The sequence below is a fragment of the Amblyomma maculatum genome, chromosome 1, assembly GCF_055883805.1.
Source record: "Amblyomma maculatum isolate TAMU_Amacu chromosome 1, ASM5588380v1, whole genome shotgun sequence".
NCBI lineage: Eukaryota > Metazoa > Arthropoda > Arachnida > Ixodida > Ixodidae > Amblyomma > Amblyomma maculatum.
In genome coordinates, this window is record NC_139344.1 from 463,141,616 (window position 1) to 463,159,779 (window position 18,164).

Sequence of the window (18,164 nt, forward strand, 5' to 3'; positions counted from 1 at the left end):
CGCGCGGGTGTTCCGTCGCGAGCGGCGCGCACTTCGCTGTGACGTCGACACAGTTCACGTTTTAAACATGAGCATTCTCGAACAGGCGGTGTCCTTTCGTCAGTATTAGTTTTCGAAAGTAGCTCTGAAGACATTCGATTGCCTTAAAACCGCAGAAAATGAGAACCGAGATGCTTCCAGCCGTACAACGCGAACGCAACCCGACCGCGCCGGCCTACTCAGATTACTCGGCGCCGCCGTTGGCGGCGCTGAACGCTGCGCTCCACTACGCTCCACTAGCGCCGCCTGGCCACTGCAGGTTGCCTATACTATGAATGCTCTGAAAAAGATGTGTTCAGTCGAGTAAAATGATGACCGTTGCGCCTAAAGCTTATTTTTAAATTGCGTACAGGCACCCAGTCAGTTAAGACATAGCTAGAGGAAAAGAGCTACTGAGCTTTAAACTTCATGCCGAAGTTCTGCCCGTTAAAGTGTGGTTTCACAAAATATATATATATATATATATATATATATATATATATATATATATATATATATATATATATTTTTTTTTTTTTTTTGTTTCTTCTGTTAATAGTAGGCGATACGATACAGCTCAAACTATCGGATGTTGTGTTTCTGCCTGCAAAGATGGGATACTATTTTGGGGCGTTCTACAAAGAACACTGAAGAAAGAGTGTTTTGAATTCTCACAGTGCGCGTTACCTAATGGCAAGCCAACGTGACCACGAACCCTTTGGCATGATTTTCCCCTTTGAACTGCACACAGCTTGTGGAAAACGCGTTGGATTGGAATGCTGAGCCTCTCGTTTCCACTAGTACACATATCGGCCAGATGGTGCACCAGCTGAGAGACACGAAGGTAGTGATTATCAATCGGACTGGCTCCCATTATTGATGTGTTGTTTTTCTTTGCCATCCTTTTAGTGGAGTTGACTTAAGACGTGCTTTAGTTGGGCGCTGTTGTATACCTAAATTGAACTTGTTCGACTAGAGGCTGATTACTTTGTAAATATTGTATATAGCTCTTTTGTACACGTAAATGCATGTAATAAATACCATGCTGAGCCACAACGCGAGTTGATAAATATGTCTTTATTTATCAACAAGCCATTACCAAATAGCATGGGAAAAGACAGTGCCTCCTTTGGACAGTGCCTGCAGTGTGAAGGGTCTGTATGGCCTACTAACCCTCTCCTGTTACATTGCCGGAATCATTTTTAGCGGTAAAGCCCCAAAGACCGCCGCAAGAAACACAAGCGGGAGTCCCTTGTGTGTCCTGTTCTCTGTGTGCTTATGTTTTTTTACCGCTTAAAATGATTCCAGCAAGCCGTTACCAACTAGTCCAACTTGAAGTTTTAACAAAACTCCTGTTACCCTTCCTCAATATGGCCAAAGAATAGGGCGCTACGTGGTGCCTCTTGCGTCAACAACGCCAAACTACTGTTTACACGACACATTTATATACATGTGCGCACTTCACGCTCCGGGGTGGTGCACGTTGTCTGCATGAAGCTGTATTTGACGCGTTAATGTGCTGTGCGCTATGGGCTTATTGCTGTTCCGTGTAGGGCACCTTACCCCGCCTCCGTTATATATTCTGTTCCTGTTCTGATCCTCTTGAGTTCGCTTGCATCGCCCATCGCTCGCGTTCAGTCTCAGCTTTCGTTTTTTAAGAAGGGGAGTAATGCCACCTGGTGTTCCTGAGGTTCTTAGGTGGCGCCTGGAAGAAAAGGACGCCAAGTCGGCTCGCGCGCTATGTGCGAAACTCTGGCTCCTGGTACAGCTTCGCCCTATCGTTTAGTCGCGTCTAGCCCTGTTGTCAGTGACATACCTTGATGTCGGCGCTGAGTATCGATCCCAGTATATGTCCCGAACACCTCCGCACGCCCAGGACTAAACTCCTGTACCAGTCGGCACCCCTGTGCACCATGCTAGCCGGAGGAATCAAGGCCTGCCCGCTGAGCGTGGGCCGTTGCAGTTCAGTACCGCAGCCACCCCTCGACCTGGCATGGAAGCTCCAGGTTACTACACCTTTCAGAACCCACAACTGCCTCAGCCCTTCCACAGCAGTCAGACCGAAGACGTTGAAAACTGCCTCGTCCAGTTTGAACGGGTCACCCCATTTAATCAATGGTACGACGCCGCCAAGCTTAGAAACGTCTTCTTCATCCTGGAAGATGGCTCTAGTAGTTGGTACGAGAACTGAGAAGACGCCCTAACCCTAACATCATGGCGCGAGTTCTGCCCACGCACCGTTGAGACCTATACCAGCGCGGAATGGAGAGAACGCGCAGAAAGGGGTTTGCAGTCTCGCATTACAGAAGTACTTTGCTTTGGGCTAGTTGGTTCATGGTTGAAGTGGATTATGAAGGCGGCGCGAAAGAGATGAGGACAAGGAAGGAACACCAAAATAACAGGACAGGCGCCTGTCCTGTTATTTTGGTGTGCCTTCCTTGTCCTCGTCCCTTTCGCGCCGTCTTCATAATCCACTCGCATTACAGATGCCGAACGAGACTGTAACCATGTACGTGGAGGACATGACCCGGCTCTTCCGACGTTCTGACCCGGCCTTCACCGAAGACAAAAATGTGCACCACCTCATGCGCGGTGTTAAAGTACAACTGTTCGCTGGCCTTGTGCGTAATCCACCGAGCACAGTTGCCGGGTTCCTTGCGGAAGCTGTCACAATGGAGCGGATGCTCAAGCAGCGGTCTACCACCTACGACAGGCCGGTACTCGCCGCTTCGGTTGCGGAGCCGCTTTCGGCCTTCGGGGCCACCCAGATTCTACGCGACATCATCCGCTCAGTTTTACGCGAAGAGCTCCAAAGGCTTTTCGGTGCTCCCCAGCCGATAGTCGGCTCTATAGCTATAGCGTTGTGCGCGAAGAGCTTCAAGTATTGAGGCCTTCGGTATCGTCTGCTGATCCGCCACCTTTTCCCACGGAGTCCCATCGTCCAACTAATGCAGATATGTTGCGACGCCTTGCGCCTACTTCGACGTCATTACAGCCACCCGATCAAGGCTCACTGTATTCCGCGCAAATTGAGCCGTACAGTCGAGCGCGATTTGAAGGTTATCGCGCGAGCGTCGACCGAAAACGTGAACAGCGCCATGGCCCGTAATTCTCTGCCGAGGCGAGGGAGGCATCAAGCTAGCTTCCCTCACTCTTTTTGCTGTTCCTTCAGCAGCCGTCACTCCCTGCTGGGCTATCAGTTTCCTTTTTTTTTTCTTGCTTCTGCAAATAGGCAGTGATAGTAGCACGCACGACGTATTCTTCGGTATTATCTGAAAATGGACACTTTATTGTAACAAATGTAAAGCTTACAATAGAGAGAAAGGGCGGTGAATTTGTCGCGGGGGTGATGGTTGTTGTATGGAACAGCGAACGAGGGAGAGAAGAGTGCGAAATCATGATTTTTCCTGTTCCAAAACCGGCCGCCAGGTGCCTGAAGTGCTAGGCCAGTCGACGCTCGCGCGATAACCTTCAAATTGCGCCCGACTGTACATCCACAACCGACGACCACCCCAGCGGAAGGCGGACCTGTGGCGCGCCCTAAATCGCTAGCGCCAGTGATTCAATTGCGGGGAACTAGTTCACCTGTATCACCAGTGCCCCAATCGACACCTAGGAGTGCACGGATTTCCCATTGACATGTGTCGCTCTCCACTAGGCCAACGACCTTGTCAGATTGAGGGCTACTTAGCCCAGAAGCGCATGGCGCCAACTTCCCAGCGGCAGTCACGCTCCCCTTCCCCACGTCGACCATGGCCGCAGCCCAGAACCGCGACGGTCGCCAAGTCCCCGTCGGGAAAACTAAAGACAGCGACCTCCGGGGGCGAAGTCGCTTGCAATCGACGTGACAAATATCCCCTGACAACGAGACTTATGAGCGACCACGATTTTACGGCACCGCCGACAGTTCCGACGCTTGAAGATCGATTCTCGCTGGACATACCCGTGGGACACTGGCGCTGATTTTTAGATTTTAAGCGGGATGCTAGCGGCGCTTGTTAAAAAAGTAATGACTCCATAGTCTGGCACGCAGATTAGCACCGCTGGTAGACATGTCATAACTCGGAGGGGCCTGTGCACGGCAAAAGTTCTAATTCGCAGCTCCATGTTCGTTGTCAGCTGCCTCGTTATACCTGACTGCTCCCGTGACTGTAACCTTGGCGTTGATTTTATCCGGGAGTACGGAGCTATTACCGACCTCCGGAAGCGTGCAGTGACATTTTTGACCGAGAAAGCTGCTGATACTGACACCGAGAACCGCCAACGCCGCGCCGCTCTTCAAATTTCAGTCGAGAGCGTTTACATTCTGCCACGCGCCTGTGTTTTTGTGACTTACCTACGACGACCTGCGTGACAGGCCTGCGTCGCGGATGGCAACCAGTCTCTTTCGCTCACCCACAGCATCTGTACAGCGCGCAGCCTCATTCACCTCCGCGACGGCCGGTCTGAGGTCCTGGCGACTAACTTATCAGCAAACCGCGGAAACTTTTAGTGCTACTGCCATCGCATTCGCCGACGCATTAGCGGATGTTTCTGAATATTGTACGTTTGGGGCTGTTAGCACTGTGCACCCGCTCCTTGACCGTCTTGGAGTCTATCCGGGCCTCTCGCAAACATAGAAGCGTGACATATCCTGCCCTGTTACTACAGTACCGCGCTTGGTTCGCGTCCTCATCGAAAACACGGCAAACGCCTCTTGAGCACCGAAGTATTACTCCCGACGAAGCCCGCCCTATCCGCCAGCAGCCGTACCGTATCTCAACGACGGAACGTGAAGCGATTCAGACACAGCTCCAGGAGATGCTTTGTGATGGTGTCATACAACCGCCCAACAGCCCGTGGTCGTCCCTTGCCGTGCTGGTAAAGAAAAAGAATGGGACCCTTCGCTTCTATGTTGATTATCGAAAATTGAACGACACCATTAAACAAAAAAAAACAAAAAAGAAAACGTCTACCCGCTGCCCCGTGTCGACGATTCGTTCGATAGGCTTCGTCGCGCCCAGTACTTCTTCTCAATTGACTCGAACAGCGGGTACTTGCAAATTGAGGTAGATGAGCAGGACCGCGAAAAAAAAAAAACAGTTTTCGTCACCCCAGATGGACTGTGCGAGATTAAAGTGCTGCCTTTCGGCTTATGTTCAGCGCGAGCTACTTTTCAGCGCATGATGGACACGGTTCTCCCCGCCCTGAAATCGAAAATTGGTTGATTATCTGGACGACGTCGTGTTCTCTGAAACCTTTGGCGAATACCTTGAACACCTGCGCGCGGTGTTTGATGCCCTACGGTCAGCTGACCTGATGCTCAAGCCCGAGAAGTGCCACTTTGGATACAAAGAGTTTAAGTTTCTCAGTCATCTCGTGAACGCCGCCGACAAGATATCTGCTGTCGCCGAATTCCCCGTTCCTGCAACCAAGAGAAGTTCGAAACGCTTCCTGGGTCTGCGCGTACTACCGGCGCTTCATCGCCGATTCTTCCAAAGTGAACGCCCCCCTGACAGGCCTCACGCGCGATGATACACAGTTCATGTGGGGTGCCGGGCAACGAGAGGCTTTTGTGGAGCTGCGCAGACGACTCCAAACAAGCCCTGTTCTTGTGCACTTTCATGAAGACGCTGACATCGAAGTCCACACGACGCCAGCAATATCGGCCTCGGCGCTGTACTCCTTCAACACCAAGCTGGCACCGAAAAAGTCATCGCGTATTCCAGCCGCACGCTCTCCCGAGCTGAGACAAACTATTCCACTGCGGAAAAGGAATATCTTGTGGCTGTGTGAGCAACTATGAAATTTAGGCCTTACCTCAACGGCCGCCTGTTTAAAGTGGTCACCGACCATCATTCTTTGTGCTGGCTGGTTAACCTCCGCGACCCATCGGACCGCCTAGCATCATGGAGCATTTGCCTCCAAGAATTTGAGTTCACCATTGTGTATAAATCTGGCCAGAAGCACGAAGATGCTGATGCATTGTCGCACGCACCCGTCGGTTTAGTCGATGACAGCATGGACGACGAGAGCGGTTTTCTTGGACTGGTGAGTGCCTCGGATGTAATGACCACACAGCGAGCTGACCCGGACCTTCGACCTGTCATTGATCACCTAGAGGGTCGCGCTGCTGATATCCCTCGCCAATGTGCTTGGAACCTGTCTGCTTTCTGTTTCTGGAATGGCATTCTATTCAAGCAGAATTCCAGCACTGTTGATCGAGCGTACCTCCTCGTAGTGCCGACCGACCTCCGTGCCGATATCCTTTTTGCTTGCCATGATGACACTTGTGATTTGGGATTTGCACGAACACTCGCACGAGTCCGTCAAATTTATTATTGACCTAAACTAGCTGACGCCGTTCATCGCTATGTCAGAGGCTGTCGTGAGTGCCAACGTCGAAAGGCGCCGCCTCTCAAACCAGCGGGTTTGCTCCAAACAATTGCGCCTCCCCGGACACCACTTGACCAAATCGACATCGACTTTCTGGGCCTATTTCCGCTGACATCGGCCAGTAACAAAAGGATTATAGTCGCGACCGACTATCTCGGTATGCGGAAACCAAGGCGGTGGAGCGTGGCCCGTCATCTGAGATCGCTCAGTTTTTTATGCAGCAAATCGTGTTTTGCCATGGCGCACCGTCCCAAGATCGAGGCACGGCGTTTACGGCACAACTTATAAACGACGTATTTGAGCTTAGTCACACGAGCCATCGCAAAACCATTGCCTGTCGACCCCAGACGAATGGCCTCACGGAGAGACAGTAAAACGATCACCGATATGATTGTCATGTACATAGACTCGCAGCACAAATCCTGCGACGAGATTCTCCCGTACGTCACATAAGCCTACAACAGTGCCATCCAAGAGACGACGAGTTTTACGCCATTGCGCCTGCTCTACGGACGCGACGTTCAGATGATGTTGGATGCCACGCTTCCGTGCTGCACTAATGATCATCTGCTCACGACAGACGCCGAACAGTTTGCTCAGCGCACCGAGGAAGCACGTCAACGTATCCGCATCACATTCAACAACAGCAGGGCAAGGATACGCGTCGCTACAACCTCCGTTATCGACACGTCACATACAACCTGGAGAGCACGTTTGGGTGTGGACATCGGTGCGCCGGCCCCGCTTGTATGAAATACTGATGTCGCGTTACTTTGGACCTTACGAAGTTCTGCACTGTGTCACGGAAGTGACATACGAAGTCCTTCCAGCGGGTACTGTGAAGCCCTCACGTCGAAAACCACGCTCCGAAGTGGCGCACGTTGTCCGCATGAAGTCGTATTTCACGCGGTAATGTGCAGTGCGCTATGCGCTTGTTTCTCTGTTGTGTAGGGCACATTACCCCGCCTCCGTTATCTGTTTTGTTCCTGTTCTGATACTTCTCGTTTTTCGACGTGACTAAACAACAGGGCGGAACTGTCGTTTAGTCACGTCTAGCCTTGTAGTCCGCGACAATATACATGTGCGCACTTCGCAGAAACGGCACTATTTTTAATACTCATAAAATATAGTCTCCATTATTTGTACTTATGCAAATGAGTGCTCAAAAAGAAAAAAATTTCTAGAGTAGGCTAGGAGTAACGCCGCACCACAGTTCCCGAGTGAAGCAGACTGGCAATCTCAATACTGTGCGAATGGACGCAATGCTGCAGGCACTGCATTGCAGGAGGAACTGGAAACGTTCCGAGGAGCAGAAACTACGACAGCTCATGCCTCAAATCTTAGGGCTGCATAATGCAAGGCCTCCAAAACCCTGTAGTTCTCCACCATTCCAAATGTCCAAATTCAGGGAGGCACACGCAAGCATCGAGATGCCAGGCAGGCGGCAATTCTAGTGCAGCATACACTCCCCGAACCAAAGCGTACTACTCTCGGAATGCAGACGTCGATGATCGTGGTGGTTCAGTATATATGACGGCCCATCATTCAGCTTTTCCATAAACTAAATAGCTGTATGAACAAAACCAAATCATAAGGCACATCATAGTTATTCCGAACAGGCAAAAAACGGATACTATAGGGCATGGTTTCAATGTCTTTCCACTGCAATATGCCCCAGAAAAACCCAGCATCACGGCAATCAATGAAGCAGTAGTCAATGGTCTCTGGCGCATTAAACAGGCGGCAATTCACCGGCCATGGCGCAAACACCCGTGTTGTGTGATGCCATTCCTTAACAACGACCGTTGATGTGCGCAGTATTAAAAAAAAAAATAAACGTCTTTGCAGCAGATTTAATGCACGCGCGCTTAACACGTTTTAAAGCGCTAGTGCCAAAAAAGGATAAGGTTGCGGATACAAAGGTATGGGAACAAAGACCCAGTAAAAGCCTCGGTCATCTGTTTTCTGAATAGGCTATACAAGTAATTTAAAGAAAAGCGCGAAGTGAGGAAATTGAGCGTGTCCGCAACCTCCTTAAGCAATCTCCATAGGGTCCCTTCATACGCCTTTCCAATCAGTGCGAATACGTAACGCAAGTACGAACCAGATTCCTAATAAGGACAGATACTAAAAATGGATATGGTTTGCCAGTCTAAAAAAGAAAAAAAGCGCGAAGCCAGCTGGTGTAGGAAGAAGTGACACGCCAAACGCTATTGAAAGAAACAGATTATTACAATGGATGGGTTCCCACTGAGAGCATAATACGAAAGTTGCGAATATTCTGTGTATTGCCTGCACCTTTCTCGCACAATGTAGAACTTGTAGGGAGCAGGAAAGCTTTGCTAATAAGAATGTTCTGTAGATTTGCGCGTGAGCGAACACCGAAAGTTCTCGAACCATCAGTGCCCGAGTTTGTCGCCTAAGGGCTGCGATTTCTGAATCCCAATATGCCCCACTGTTGTGACCCTGATGCAGAGGAACCACTATATAGTGTAGGGGCCGCAGTACCAACTTACGCCCCCCGAAATGCTCGGCCTAGTAGCTCACTGAACCAATGAAAACGTTTGGATTTATCTAAATTAAGAGCCGCACTGATATCGCGCGGAACTTCAGTTAAATGCAAAGCTCGAGTAAACTCTCTGTCAGAACAGAAAAGGGCAGCATCATCAGCATAACAAAAACATAATTTCACATTAAGCCCGGGAAAAACTTGGAATAGCAGCACTGTTAGTAATTCTGAACCAAAGCTAGGGGTTCAAGGTATAGGGCGAACAGCAAAGGCGAGAGTGGACACCGCTAAAGATAATTTCAGTGGGATAAGCTTGATTAGCTCTTGGTTAACAATTATCCTTGTATAAGACTCCTTATGGAACAGCCTTATGCCCTTGAGCAAAATACCACCAAAATATTTGAGGGGTTTTGTATAAAGAAACAGGATTCCTACAAAGAAAGGTGTTAGGGAAGGAGACACGATCTCCCCAGTACTAGTCAAAGCTTGTTTAGAGGAAGTATTCAGAGCCTTGAAATGGGAACAGTTAGGGATGAGGGCAAATACAGAATACCTCAGTAATCTGCAATTTGCTGATGACGTTATCTTGCTAAGCAACTGGGGGGATGAACTGCAAATAATCATTGATGACCTAGACAGGAAAATTAGAAAGGTAGGCTTGAAAATCAACATGCAGAAAACTAAGATGATGCTCAACAGCCTTGGTAAGAAACAGCTGTTTACTTTAGGTAGCGAAACACTGCAAGTAGTAGGCGAATATGTCTACTTAGGACAGGTAGTGACTGCAGGTCCGGACTATCAAAGGGAAATAACAAGGAGAATAAGATTGGGATGGAGCGCATTTGGTAAGCACTCGCACATTATGACTAGCAGCGTACCGGTATCGCTCAAGAGGAAAGTATACAACAGCTGCATCTTACCTGTACTCACCTATGGGACTGAATCGTGGAAGCTAACCAAGAGGGTTCTACCTAAGTTGAGGACAACTCAGAGGGCTATGGAACGAAAAATGGTAGGGGTAAGATTAGAGATAGGAAGCGTGCAGAGTGGGTCAGGGAAATAACTCAAGTTGCTGACATTCTAGTGGAAGTCAAGAAGAAGAAATGGGCATAGACAAGACATGTAGTACGAAGTGAGGATAACCGATGGTCGCTTAGGGTAAGAATCTGGATTCCAAGGGAAGGAAAGCGTAGCAGGGGGCGGCAGAAAGTTAGGTGAGCGGATGAGGTTAAGAAGTTCACAAGGGTTAAGTAGATGCAGCTAGCACAGGGCTGGGTTAATTGGAGGATGTAGTGGGTACAGTCAGGCTGATGATGATGATTATTAAAGGATTCAGAGCTGCCGAACCGATCGCGGAGCGAACGTTTTCGTGGCGGGTGACCAAGCGCTGCATCAAACACAACCAGCTTGATGAAATGGACGGCGGCGCATCAAAGACGCTAACAAGAAAGGGACACCACATGCACACACATGCCACATGGGACACCACATGAGTCTCTGTGCGCCGCCGTTCATTTCATACTGCACCAAATGTTGTTGTTGTTGTAGTGCTTATTTTATTATATGTACAAAAGAAAGAAAAATATGTTTGCCAGCCCCGGTATCTGCTATCTGAAGCACCAAGGGCGGCGGAAATAAAGGGACAGCGAGCATGGAGTAGAGGAAATCAGAGAGGTGAGCGATAGGAATAAAGGACAGGGTAGGTAAAAATAAAAAAAAAATCTATACACTATGACGCAATATAAAATAGTTTGCTTGAAACCCACCCGCAGGTGTCTTAGACCACTGAGCACTTAGCAAATCGGTGGTGGTGGTGAACTCTTTTATAGCGCCCAAAAACAGGGGACCAGTCAAAGGACCGGTTGCTCTGACTTAGAGGAGGTCGGCGGGGATCCTTTGCGATGCCACGGCCTCCACCGCGCGCTTAATAAGCCAGCGTTGGTCTGCTGGCTCGGAAGTACACAGGAGAGACTCCCACGTCACTGGGGTGTTTGAGTTGTCTGTGTTGTAATCTGTACAAGTCCACACCATGTGTATGAGTGTGGCCGGAGTTGAGCAGTGTTTACACATGGGGGCTATCGGATCCGGAAAGATCCTGCTGTATAAGAGGGGGTGTGGGAAGCTGCCAGTTTGTAGTTTGCGCGATTGGACGGCCTCGCGTCTTGTTAGATCGCGGTGTGCGGGAGGATATGTGCACCTTTGGAGTCGGTAGTGCTGGAGTATGTCCGTGTGTAAGTGGTGAGTAGAGAAGCGCGTGAGATATTAGTGTCAGCGGAAGCAGGGTGGCTGATGATAATCTGGGCTCGGCAGCTGAGATCTCGAGCGAGAGTGTGTGCCTGGGCGTTTCCGCAGAGCGACTCGTGGGCTGGAGCCCAAAGAAGTAAGCGAGATGTGGAAGAGGGTGCTGTAGAACGTAGAATGTGTAACGCCTGGCAAGAGATACGGCCAGCATCGTAATTGCGAATAGCCTGTTGAGAGTCACTGATGACGACTTTGGTATTAGGGTCGGCTATCGCTAGCGCAATGGCAACCTCCTTAGCTGCGGTGACTGTTTCTGCATTGCAAATGCTGCAGGCTGTGTACCAGCTGCGGTGAGGGCCGAGAGCTACCGCCACCATCGCTGGCCTCGATGGATGGTAAGAGGCGTCCGTATACGTGACGTCCAGACGTCCGCTGAAGCGTTTCTCGAATAGACCTCCCCCTCGAGTAAACAACGTGACGTCACAGAACGCACGTGCGGCGACTGCAGCGCTCTCCGATGCAGCGGCGATGGGCAAAACCGTTCGTTTTTCTCGGCCGCGGCCGTGCTGAATACAGCGGCGCGCGCTTGAGTCTCGATTATTTCTTACACCGTGGTCTCGACCCAGGCCCATTCCTTGTATCGTCTAGCCTCCAATGCGTTCCTGTGTGTTTCGAACCGATGGAGCTGTCCGAGTACGCGATGTTGTTGCCTGAAATCGCTCGCCGGCGGTATGTTGAAAAGTTAGTAGTTGACGGGGACCAACACCCCGACCACTTCGTTTTGAAGGACTGGAAAAATGACTCCAAATTGTGGCCAAATGTTCGTTTTGGTGACATATGCGTGTACCTTGTTCAGACGCCCGGCCCTAGCTACACCACAGATAGCTTGAAGTCCTATCGCTCGTTGAAGGCTTACGTTCTTGCAGCGAAAGGACATGTAAGTTTTCATTGCCGACGCTAGCTTAAAGTGCCGCTTTTTAAAAGCTAAAGTGGTGCCGTCGCGGAGGACCACCGGCAAACTATATGAAGCTTGCTTTTGCACGAGGACGGAACCGTACAGGCAGCCCACTGCACATGCATGGCCGGGTAAACTGTGTTCGGTGTGACGTCGAGCAATAGCGTTTTAACAGGTTACTTTGATAGGCAGGAATATGAATGTATGCGGCAGATTGGAAGTGCATTGCACGCAAATCGTCCCGCCAGAATATATCCTTCGCGCGTGAAATCAGCCTGCGATACGCACAGCATAGGATCTCGCATGCTTTGATCGTGTTATACGGTTTTCGACGTCGCTGGTTCGATCCCGGCCGCGGTTGCAGCGGCGGCAACTTATCGATGGGGCTAAAGTTGAAAGCGTGCTCTTGTGTCGTGCAGTGTCAGGCCTTAGGTGGCCAAAAGGCTCCGGATCCGTGCTATGAGACGTGCCTCATAACCCATGTGCCGCCTGAGCAGTTCAGACCCTGCCTATCTAGTCTTCACGCTTGCAAGCCTAGCCTTTCCACTTGTAAGTCGTACTATGCTACCAGTTTGCTACAATTAAAATGTTTATTACCCTCTACCATCTCTGTACACGCTTAACGTTTTCTAGAGGTTCTGGCACTTTAGTTGCTGCAATAGCTCGATTGGTAATCTACAAGTTTCAAAGTGTGTGCGCTCCTGTAATGCTCGACATTTAGCAGTAATAAACATTTATCTTTTAGGTTAGGAGAAGCTTGCACGCATATGGCCTATTTACTCTTCAAAGTGGAAATGCTCGTTTCATCTGGACTCACTCGGTCCACTACTTGACAGCTTTGTAAGTGGAACAAGTTCCGGGAAAGTGTATGTAACAATATTTTATTCCCTCTAACTACTTAATCTTCATTTTCTAAGTTTTAGCTTAAACTCTCTGACAACATACTTTACTAGTTGCTACTTGCCATTGAGATGAGCTGCATATATATGAGCCAAACCGAGGTTGAGTAGAGCACCCTTTTTGAGGAAACATGAAAAAATGTTAACGAAGAAGGTAAAGAATTAGTTGCGGCTTGCCTTCTCAAAGCCCATCATTCTATGGATACAAAACAACCTGCAGTCGAACAGTTATATGTAAATCACTAGATAGTGTAATAAGTACAGTGAATAATAAACTAGCTGAACTCTAGAACAAATCAGCATGGGCAAGTTCCGCAGATCCGGTCTGTGGGTGTTGGCTTCCATCTATCTTGGCGCAGTGCGTGCACACACTTGAGTCCAGGAGATTTTCGTCCCGTGGAAATCGAAAAAGCGTATACCAGAGCCTTTTTTGGTACGGTTGGTGCGTCCCACTGCACAGCAGCTCGTAGGCATTACAATTCAGGGTCGAGGCAAAGGTCCCAATGCCCGCAATGAAGATTTTTGTTGCTCGCGCGACTCTCTATGCGATCGCATGCATTCAGGCGACTGTTTTGCCCATCGGCGTCTGCGACGCAAACCGGAAACGTCACCATCGTGACGTCACTCGCATCGTGTGACGTACACGAAGAGAGGTCTATTGACGAGCTTGGTCGGCCCGTCTCTCGGCGTGGTGTTCCGGGTGCATCCGTTCGGGAATGGGAGGAATGCGGAGATTTAGGCGATATTCCGGTGTAAGTTCAGCGTAACTCGGGGCCGATCTCGGCGGGGAGATCCCAACTTGCTGCAGTACCGCTCGGCCAGCGTGTGTGAGAGCCGCTCATACTGGGCGGTGAGGGTTGCCTCGATCAGTTCGCTCACGGTATTAGAGATTCCGAGAGCCATGAGCTTATGGGTAGCTTTGGACATGGGAAGACCTAGGGCCGTCTTGTATGATTTTCGAAGTGACGCCTCTAGCCGTTCGCTTTCGGCACGAGTGAGACGTAAGTAGGGTCCACAGTAGGTGATGCGGGAGCAGATGAAAGCTTGAACAAGGCGCAGGAGGTTGGACTCTCGCATGCCGTGATGCTTGTTGGGGATTCGCTTAAGGAGGCGTCCGTTCTGTACAACCGACTGGTCGATGCGTTGGATCGTGATGTTGCTGCTGCCGTTGGCCTGTAGATCCCGATGTTGTCTGTTTGAGGAATCGGGTTCCATTGCACCTGGAGGTTGATGTCAGGAAGTATCTTTGAAGGGCGTTGTCCCGGGGAAGGGATGATGATATACTCGGACTTTGTCGCCGAGCAAGTGAGGCCAACTGTACTTAGATAATGTCCAATCCGTTCGATCGCGGTCTGTAAAGTCTCTCCAATCTGGCCGTCACTTCCGCGCGTGATCCAAAGTGTGAGGTCATCAGAATAAATGCTGTGATGCAGGTGGGGGATGTCGGCCAGATCCGGCGTTGTATCACGCTGTAGGCCCGTACCGTGTCTAGTGGGGTAGGATACGTCCATGATAAGGGTCAGCTGGTGCGTGTGCCAGTCATTCCAAAGGCGTCGACCTTAAGCAGAGTCAGTGGTAGCCCCAAGCGCGGTGATGCTTATTAAAGTCACTGAGAATGAGGAGGGGTTGCCCCTGCGTCAGCTACTGGGCTTTGAGGAAAAGCGGACCGAAAATATCATTATGAGCTCGGGGAGAGCTGTAGACAATAATTATAAACAGACTAGTGCAATGTTTAAGCGAAGGTCGAGGCAATATTTCTAAGAAGACGTATTCGGGGAAAGTTGGATCTAAATTGTGTTGGAGGACAGCGAGATTACGTTGGACGAGAGTAGCTATTCGAGGTTTTACGCGTTCCGATAGGTATGTACTGTAACCGGCAAGTTTCGTGTTTTTGTCGCATTCCTGAAGAGCTATTAGTTCGGGCGATCACTCGCGGCGAGGAACTGCTGGAGGACCAGAAGCTTACGCGCGAACCCACGACAGTTCCACTGCCAGATGGTGGTGTTACCCGAGCTGCTCGCCATGATTAGGCTGGGATAGTTGTGGGGTTCGAACGGGTGTCGGCGCAGGGGCCGCGGGTACCACGGCAGCGAGGAGTTTGCCCTGTGCTTCTATAGCTTTGCTCAGCATCTCAAATTGTTGCGTGACTTGTGAGCCGATTGTGTGGAGTGAGCGTTCGATGTGTGCTTCTAAAGCTTTGATGCGATTTTGACCAAGGTTGCAGCTTTCCTCAACTTTGGTAAAACGCGCCTGCCAACCCTCCGCGGGTGTCTGTGTAGGGCGTTGCTTTGCGTTTTTGTGCGGATCGGTTGGGAGGAGCGATATCCATGGGTACTGATTCATATGATCCCTGCGGATGCGGGGGAAACGGAGTGAGTGTGGCCGTTGGCTATTCGAGAGCCTCTACTCTGAGTATAAGTTGTTGGACGACTTCTGTCAGTTCCATAATCGCTTTGTGTGTGTCTAGAGTAGTGGGAGTTTCTTCCTGCGTACTTGCCGGTTATTGACGTTCTCGTAGATCGGGTAGAGATGGTGGTAGCCCAGGTGGCTGCTGCAAAGGATGAGTAGAATCCCCTGTCTGCTGGACGACTGCAGGTGGCCCGGGATTGGTCCGGGAGGTCCCCTGAGAACCCATCCGTGGAGCGGGAGACTTGAGCGGTGGAAAAGAGCTCGAGCAGTATCAGAGCTGCCGCTGCTGGCTATCGGAGCGTTGCCGGTCCCATCGGCTGGTGCGCTGGAGTGTGATCCGCTTGGCGGTTTCTTGGGTCTTGAGTTCCTCTTCCTCAGCATTTCGAATTTTTTCCCACTTCCTGCGCTTGATTTCGTAAGGAATCCTGAACATTTCCCTGCAGCGACTATCGCCCGTGAGATGTTCTTTGCCACACAGGCGGCAGATTGGTTTGCACGTGTGGTCGTTGGTAGGATTGGATAGTCCGCAACCTCTGCAGTTGGTAGTTGTGCTTGCACAAACATCGGCTCATGACTGAGCTCGCCACAGCGATAGCACACCTCGTACTTCTTGAATAAGTTGCCTCTGTGGCGACTATTGCAAACGTAGACCCAGGTAGGCACTTGGCGCTGAGCGAATGTGATGAGTACTGCGGTGGTGTTCCCGAGCCGCCGAAAGTCCACAATGGGTGGGTTACGGTTGTCTTGTAACTGCTTGGATTGTATTTCGATCCAGTCGGAGGTCGACGCCGCGAATCACACCACGGCTCGAACTATCATCTGGAGCGCAGTAGACGGATATCTCATACGCCTTGTTGTCAACGGCGATCTCTTTGAGTTGCATCACCCGTTCAGCTCTTTCGACGACTGGGGTGCAGTACGCGAAAGTATTCTGGATCAGGTTAGCTTGTATTAGGTCTTCGTGACGAACAGCGTCCCTGGTGAAGCGAGCAGCTGTGCAAATCGCTTCCAGTAGTTGGTAGGTAGTAATCTTGGAAAGTAGCAGTCCGCCCCGTGACGCCCCCTACTAGCGGCAGAGGACAACGGACGAACTCCACATGAGCTCCGCTGATTTCGTGCTTTTACCCTAGACAGTGAGATCCTACAATACTTCCGTTGATATCACCGGTTTCCTGAAGACGAGCGGAATCCAGGGACACCAACCAGAGGTACGTACAACGAGTTTTGACCATTTTAAGTCAACTTTTCCCCGTGACCAAGCCAGATGCCTCGCTAGGCCTACTGAGCTCTGCGTCGCAGTGGCTTTCGCCACTTGCGTCGCAGCAGCGTTCGCCAGCTGGACTGCGTCGTGGACCGTGCCAGCGCTTTGCGTCGCAGTGGCTTTCGCCACCTGCGTCGCAGCAGCGTTCGCCAGCTGGGCTGCGCCGTGGACCGTGCCAGCGCGCCGTAGTTCGCCATGAGGGTCACCGTAGAAGGCATCCCAATTTCTCGAGAAGAATTAGCAGCCAGTGATTGGTTGACTAAAGTAAACAAGCTCCGGGAAGCGCGAACAACGTCAGGGCCTGCCGTGCCAGATTTCCCTGGAGACAAAGCGGGACCGAACCAAGCGTCCCAAATCCACAATGGGCTACGTGCGAAGGCGGAAGCTGAACTCACGCCTCGGCAGCGAGGACGCTTACTAGCCAAAAAATCTGTATCATTGGTAAATCGGGCGGGCCTCCGCAATAGCTCTGTGTCCACGTCACTGTTCACGACGCACGCACGCGGCACGCTGTTTAAAACACCGAGTGCCCTCAGGCCGTTATTCTCAACACAACCAGCGTTTCGTTGAAAGCATCAAAGTTCATCACCGTACTCCCTTTCATGCCCTGCGGTGCCGGCAGATGATTTCCTGCTCCACTTGGTCAGCTCTATCCGGCGATCCTGTAGTCAGCTCTACCACAGAATGGCGAGGTCCCGAATTACCCTAAATCTGAAGAAGGAACGCAGCAAAGTAGTAAGAAAGAAACCCATCAACGAATTAGCGGTGAGGGAGAGGGCAGAAGAGTTCAGGATCTCGCGACAGAATAGGCATTCAGCTCTAAACGAGGATGGCGACATTAGCCTAGAAGCAATGAACAATAATTTCAGAGATATGATTATTGAATGTGCGGTAGAAGTAGGCGGTAGGATAGTTAGAGAGGATACCGGTAAGTTGTCTAAGGAGACGAAAGATTTGATTAAGAAACGCCAGAGTATGAAAGCTTCCAATCCAACAGACCAGATCGAATAGGCCGAGATATCAAAGCTAATCAATAAGCGCAAGGTGGCCGATATAAGGAAGTATAACATGGAGAAAATTGAGCATGCTGTAAAGAACGGGGGAAGCCTTAAAGCGGTAAAGAAGAAATTGGGCATAGGCAAAAACCAGATGTATGCGATAAGGGACAAGACGGGCAACGTCATCACTAATATGGAAAAGATAGTCAAAGTAGCCGAGGAGTTCTATACAGATCTCTACAGTAGCCAAAGTAGTCAGGACCGAAAGAAGATTGGCGGTAGGGAAAAACAGCCAGACGTTCCACCAGTTACGAAGGACGAGGTCAAGAAAGCATTAGAAACTATGAAAAGGGGGAACTCAGCTGGAGAGGATCAGATAACTACAGATTTGCTGAAGGACGGGGGGGGGGGGGGGGGATATCGTGTTAGAAAATCTAGCCACCCTGTATACGCCGTGCCTGATGTCATCGACGGTACCGGAACCATGGAAGAATGCAAA

At 50.4% G+C, this 18,164-nt stretch overlaps 1 protein-coding gene across 2 annotated transcripts in view; it reads right to left on the minus strand.

Moving 5' to 3' along the window:
• LOC146209814 (thiol S-methyltransferase TMT1B-like) overlaps nt 1-18,164 on the minus strand; it is a 46,729-nt gene that overhangs the window by 14,020 nt on the left and 14,545 nt on the right. The window lies entirely within an intron of this gene.